Source organism: Nicotiana tomentosiformis, chromosome 3 (genome assembly GCF_000390325.3).
Source record: "Nicotiana tomentosiformis chromosome 3, ASM39032v3, whole genome shotgun sequence".
NCBI classification, from domain to species: domain Eukaryota; kingdom Viridiplantae; phylum Streptophyta; class Magnoliopsida; order Solanales; family Solanaceae; genus Nicotiana; species Nicotiana tomentosiformis.
The window spans coordinates 9,008,835-9,015,775 of record NC_090814.1 but is presented as its reverse complement, the minus strand read 5'-3'; the positions used below and the strand labels follow the sequence as shown (position 1 = coordinate 9,015,775).

The following is a 6,941-nucleotide window of genomic DNA, read 5'->3' as shown; positions in this document are numbered from 1 at the left end:
GAAGAAGGATCTGCACATGGTCTTTATTGACCTAGAGAAAACGTATGACAAGGTTCCTAGAGAAGTACTCTGGAGATGCCTGGAGGCAAAAGGTGTGTCAGTTCCCTATATCATGGCGATTAAGGACATGTATGATGGGGTTACACCAAGGTTCTGCGCTCAGTCCATTCTTATTCGCCCTGGTGATCGACGCGTTAACATACCATATTCAAGGGGAGGTGCCATGGTGCATGCTATTCGCCAATGACATAGTTCTGATTGATGAGTCGCGGGCCGGTATTAACGAGAGGCTAGAAGTTTAGAGACAGGCTCTTAAGTCTAAGGGTTTCAAGCTGAGCAGGACAGAGATGGAATGCCTGGAGTGTAAATTCAGCGCTGAGCCAGGGAAAGTGGGCGTGGATGTGAGGCTTAAATCACAGGTCATCCCGAGTAGAGGCAGCTTCAAGTACCTTGGTTCGGTTATCCAGGGGGAGGGGAGATCGACGAGGATGTCACACACCGTATTGGGGTAGGATGGATGAAGTGGAGGTTAGCATCTGGAGTCCTGTGTGACAAGAGAGTGCCACCAATACTCAAAGGTAAGTTCTATAAAGCGCCATGTTGTATGGCGCTGAGTGTTGGCCCGTTAAGAACTCACATATCCAGAAGATGAAAGTAGCAAAAATGAGGATATTGAGGTGGATGTGCGGGCACTCTAGGATAGATAAAATTAGGAATGATGTTATTCGGGAGAAGGTGCACGTGGCTCCCGTTGATGACAAGATGCGGGAAGCGAGACTTAGATGGTTCAGACATGTTCAAAGGAGAAGCCTAGATGCTCCGGTACAGAGGTGTGAACGGCTGGTTGTGGAGGGCACGAGAAGAGGTAGATGGCGGCCTAAGAAGTATTGGGGAGAGGTGATCAGACAGGATATGGCGAGGCTCTAGATTTTCGAGGACATGACACTTGATAGGAAGATGTGGAGGTCGGGTATTAAAGTTGTATGTTAGGATGTAGTTGAGTCTCGACTTACCTCGTACCATTGTGGGACTAGCCAGGTAGGGTTTTTGTCTAAGATAACTAGTGACAATGTTATGTTTTACTACTTTATTTTTCAGTGCATGTCATATTTACTAGCTATCGCTTTTACTTTGCATCTTTCTTCTGTATTTCATGGTGTTCCTATTTTTCCTATGATTGTTGTGGTGATGCTAATATTGTCTCCTTTTGTCCTTTGTCTTTTTGTTTTCTTGAGCCGGGGGTCTTTCGAAAACAGCCTCTCTACTCCTTTGGGGTAGGGGTAAGGTCTGCGTACACACTAACCTCTCCAGACTCCATTAGTGAGATTTTACTGGGTTGTTGTTGTATTCATAGATGACTTTCAAGATATTGATGGCTAACTTTATCTTATTTATATACCAAAATAATCCTACTTACTTTAGCATAGTATTTACGTCATTTTAAATCGCAATTCTTGAAAACTCTCATAAAGATTTTCTTCTTATTTTTTATGGTAGATTTATAATTTACAGCATTAGTTTTTGGGTTGAATTTTGTTATACTTATTTAATGATGTTGTAATATATTTAAATCATCCTGAAAGAATAAAGTACTTCTTAATTTTATTTTTATATTTTATTTAAATAAAAATGAAAGACTTAATTTTATTCTTTCATAATAAATACATTAAAAATTATTTATTTACTTAAATAATTACTACATTATTATTTATTACAACCAACAGCATATTCTCCTCCAGATCTATATACCCACCCCACCACATATATAGACACCCCACTACCAAACCCTAAACCTCTTTTCTCGCATCTACTGAAGAGGCTCTCACTTTTTGCCTCTCTTCTCTGCTCAGAGCTTATCGCCGTTACAAACTTGGTAAGGCTTTCACCTTTCCCTTTGATCTGTTTTTTCAATTTCTGTCACTTCCTTAGCAAAATGTTGTTTCCCATTTATGAATGAATCAAAGATTATTTCCCCCCTTTTTTCTTTACATTTATAGTGCCCATTGCTTAATATTTCTTGTTTTGGCGTAAAGGGGTGCGAGCAAGTTCCAACTGTGCAGCCATGGCTCTGGTATGTTTCTTAGATCTTGATTTACTCCTTTTGATATAAAATATAGATCTTGATTTTAATTTTTGATGAATTTATAATCAACGATTTCAAATTTATTGCTGCTCTTTTGATGTGTTAGTATTTTTTTTGTACATTTTGGTTGTGGGTTTTGTAGTATTTTTGAATTATTATTGCACTTTATTTTGATAAGTTCTTCATCTGCGTATGTGTAATTATTTTATCTATATCTCTTAAATATTGAGTTATTACTACTATGACTGTATGAGTTGCAAGATCCAAGTTGAGGTTAATTATGTTGCTGAATTTTCATTTTGACGATGCTTATCAATTAATGGTTTTTGTTTTTGTCTTCTTCAAAAATGGTTTTGCAATCACTCAATTAAGTAGAGCCAAATTGGGTCAAGTGTGAAGTCCCCTGGAGAATGCTGAATCTTTTTTCTGTTTAGAGAGAGATTTCGGCGTTAATTGCACTGTCCTATAAGCATCTACTTCCCATTTAAGAAAGACACTATACAACGAAGACCAGGTTTTAATTGTAGAGTTTCTTAAGGCCAGACTCAAATGGAATTTAAATTACATTTTTTTTATATAAACAAGGTTGCATAAGATTATTTATGTTACCATCTCCAGAAAAAAGATGAAGAAGAATTTTGAGGTGTTTAGTTGATAATATATTGTGCCTTTGTTGAATCTGTTGGATGGTAAAACCATTAGAGGATGAATATCTATTGAATTGCCTACAGAGAATTGAGGTTTTAAGTTAGCCATTTTCCAAACATGTTAATTACGTTTAAAATTGTGCTCCAATTTATATAAATGGGACAGTTTGCATGAAGGCTAGAAGATTTTCCTTAAGCTACTTTGGCAGTAGCAAAACTCTTTAAAGAATAAGTGTGCATAATATGCTAAATATTATTCTGTTTCTCTTGGGTAGGTAATTTCTTGATGATATATTAGCATTTAAATTGTCTGTATTTTATATGTTGCAGGTTTTGCATTCTGGAAGTAACAACAAAAATGCCATAAAGGCACTCATTGCTGCTGAGTACACAGGCATAAAGGTTGAACTTGCAAAGAATTTCGAGATGGGTGTATCAAACAAGACACCTGAGTTTATCAAGATGAATCCAATTGGAAAGGTATGTTATTATTCTACAGAACTGTATAAATTCTTTCATTTACTTAAGCACGGTTTTGCTAATCTTGGTGTGCGTTTTTGACCTATAGGTTCCTGTGCTTGAAACACCTGATGGACCTGTTTTCGAGAGCAATGCTATTGCACGCTATGGTGAGGCTATTTCTTATTTTCTTTTATTTGACTTATGATCATACAACAGAAATTAAATCTGACATTGACCTCCTTTAATTCATGCAGTAACTAAATTGAAGCCCGACAATCCTCTCTTTGGCTCTTCGTTGATCGAATATGTAAGTAATTCAAGTTGGATTTGATTTCTTAGTGTTATTCATTTATCAGTTACATTTTTCATTTGTGAAATTCTTACTCTATATGTTTATTTTCTCTCTTTCCTTGACAGGCTCAAATCGAGCAATGGAATGATTTTTCTGCCACTGAGATTGATGCAAACATTGGGCAATGGTTGTACCCACGTCTCGGTTATCGTGTATTCATTCCTCCAGTATGTCTCGTACCATGCATTTTTAATTTTTTTCTGAAATAGTAGGAAAAAGTAACTCAACTGAAATTCTTCTTGTTCTGCAAACAGGCCGAGGAAGCTGCAGTAGCTGCATTGAAGAGAGCCCTTGGTGCTTTAAACATCCATCTTGCATCTAACACTTACTTGGTTGGACATTCAATCACATTGGCCGACATTATAATGGCCTGCAACTTGAGCCATGGTTTTAGGTATATAATGACTAAGAGCTTTACCAAGGAATTCCCACATGTAGAGAGATACTTCTGGACTGTGGTTAATCAGCCAAATTTCTGCAAGATTTTGGGTGAGGTGAAACAAGCTGAATCTATCCCAGCTCCCCCATCCAAGAAGCCTGCACCGGCTAAGGAACCTGCAAAACCCAAAGCAAAGGAGGAGCCAAAGAAAGAGGTTACGAAGGAAGAACCTAAGTTTGAAGAGGAGGAAGAAGCACCCAAGCCTTAGGCAAAGAATCCTCTTGATCTATTGCCTCCAAGTAAGATGATTCTGGATGAGTGGAAGAGGCTTTACTCCAACACCAAGACCAACTTCCGCGAGGTTGCCATTAAAGGTATATTTTAGTTTTTTCTGTTTTGTTACCTATCTTTCTATGATAAGTTTTACAAACTAGATCTAAAGAGAATCAATAGTCATCACAGGAAATGTATAGAAGAGAGAATTGTCTACTTCCGTAGGAAGATACTTGAACTAGTTCCTCGTGAGAACCTTACCCCATACTGTTCTTGTTTTGCAGGTTTCTGGGACATGTATGATCCCGAAGGATATTCTCTCTGGTTCTGTGATTACAAGTACCAGGATGAGAACACAGTTTCCTTTGTAACGTTGAACAAGGTTGGTGGTTTTCTGCAGAGAATGGATCTGGCACGCAAGTACGCTTTTGGTAAGATGTTGGTAATTGGTTCTGAGGCCCCATATAAGGTGAAGGGCTTGTGGCTTTTCCGTGGAAAAGAAATTCCCAAGTTTGTTATGGATGAATGCTATGACATGGAGCTCTATGAATGGAAGGAAGTAGACATCAACGATGAATCACAGAAGGAGCGTGTCAACCAAATGATTGAGGATTACGAGCCCTTTGAGGGAGAGGCTCTGTTGGATGCTAAGTGCTTTAAGTAAACATTGTATTGCATTTGGCAATGTTTCCTTTTGCCTGAGGTTGTAGTTTACCTTGGTTTTGTCCTCCCAAATTTACTTAGATTCTTGTTTTAAAAACTATCTTGTCTTCCTTAGAGAAATTGTTATCTCTGTAGTGTGTTTTCTAAAATTATCAATTTTGACATAGTGAACTAGGATACATTTGTGGTTGAATTATGTTATCCTTTTCCAAGTAAAGCAGTTGTGGCAGTGATGTGATCCAGGTAAATTGTCCTTTCCAAGTTGCATTTGAATTTTGCTTGATGTTAGTTGAAACATTTTTGAGTTATAGAAATGGGGTTGAAGGAGAGTTGGATGGATATAAATTGATAGAATGTATATTTTCCAACAAACATTAGCATACAAAAAGCACCGGATGCATTCTAATTGCTGCTGTTTCTGAGTGACGGATATTTTTATTTGCAGTATAAGCTTTAATCATTAAGCATTAAAATACTCTTCTGAAGATATAAGATGTTTTGGTTCAGCTCAAGACTTTAGTTCAGTGTACGCCATTTGTCCTGTGTATTTCTCTCTTTTTTTCCTTTTTCAATCTGCCCTTTGTGTATTTCTCGGTTCCGAAAAAACAACACCAAATCCATAAGTTTCTACAAGTGAGGTTTGGGTAGTGTAGTGTGTACGTAGACTTTATCCCTATGATGGGAGGATAGAGAGGTTGTTCCTGATAGACCCTTGAATAAAGACAAGCTGAAAAGAATCAGCAATCCAAGAATAAAGAGATACCATGCAAACACTATTGTTACCAATTTGAGAAAGAAAATAAAACGCACGGCTGCCTGCTAATCGTTCCTCCTAATTCTCGACTTCCATATCCTCCTATCAAGGGACATATTTTCAGTAAGCTCCAACTGTGTCATGTCCTGCCTAATTGTTTACCTGTAAAACGGTACAGTTGAATTTATATGTAGTTTATAGACACACGAATTAATTTGATCCCAAAATGATAAAGAAATTAAATAAGAATGCAAGACTTCGCATTGAAATCGAGATAAGACGGCATATAGCTTGGTTCCGGGAGCAGAGCTTCCAGAGGCACTAATAGCAATATTGATAAGCAAGAAATAAAATGCTATTGAGCTTTTGAATAGTGTATAGCATAAGTTTGTTAGAAAATTCTGCCATGCAATGGCTGTTCAACTCACTATTTTATAGTTGCACCTAGGGAACAAGGTCTTAGGATCAAGCCCCTCTTAAATGACAATTATGAGGGCCATTGAAGAATGTGTAACAGTAGGCTATGAATGCCATATTCTCTATAACGGACTATGTATTTAATATTACAGAATATTCTTCATTGAATGCTGTCGGGTGGCATGCATTCATGAGCAACATTCCCGGCCTTTGGGTGTTACCGTGATTGCTGCCCCTGGACTTGATTTCCTCTTGTCTCGCTTTCCACCTATCTCTGGTTCCACGTGTCGCTCTATTATGCAAGTATTTAATATGAACATATTTTGCCCTATACATATAGTCCCCTTGCTTTCCGCTGACACATCCTTGTGTCATCAGGAAGTTGGTGAAGATACTTTTCTTGGCGAAAATTTTTTTGATCTCCTCTGAAAAGTTTCCAACACTTGATTAGACGCACGTGTCTCCGCATTTAATGCCCCGAACATGCGCCACTCCACGATTTAGCAATACTTCTGCCGGTTCTTGAGGTAATCATGATGATTTTAGCCACCTATCCCTTTACTTATATGCTTCAATCTTCTTCTTTTACACTTCACAATTTTTCGAACTCTCTCAACTTTTCTCAACTCTTTCTTGCTTTCAACTGTCTTTAACCTTCTTCTTCAGAAAAACCCTTACTTCCTTCTGCTAACTATAGCCTCTTCTTCCAAAAACTCCAGCTCTTCAAAGAACAAGGAAAGCACTGATGATGCTGCACCTCCTACGGTGAGCACCATTATCCCCAGAAAGCTTAGTACAACTAAGGATCTTGAGGAGAAATTTCCTTCTGCTAACTCCCGTTCATGGTCTGTTGGGGTGTACCCTTCTTCCATCCGTCCTTCTAGCATTTTTGCTATGAAGGAAGGCTATGG

General features: G+C 38.0%; 1 pseudogene; it reads left to right on the top strand.

Moving 5' to 3' along the window:
• The first annotated feature begins 3,051 nt into the window (after positions 1-3,051).
• On the top strand, positions 3,052-5,107 carry LOC104110505 (elongation factor 1-gamma 2-like; annotated as a pseudogene).
• The last annotated feature ends 1,834 nt before the right edge of the window (positions 5,108-6,941 follow it).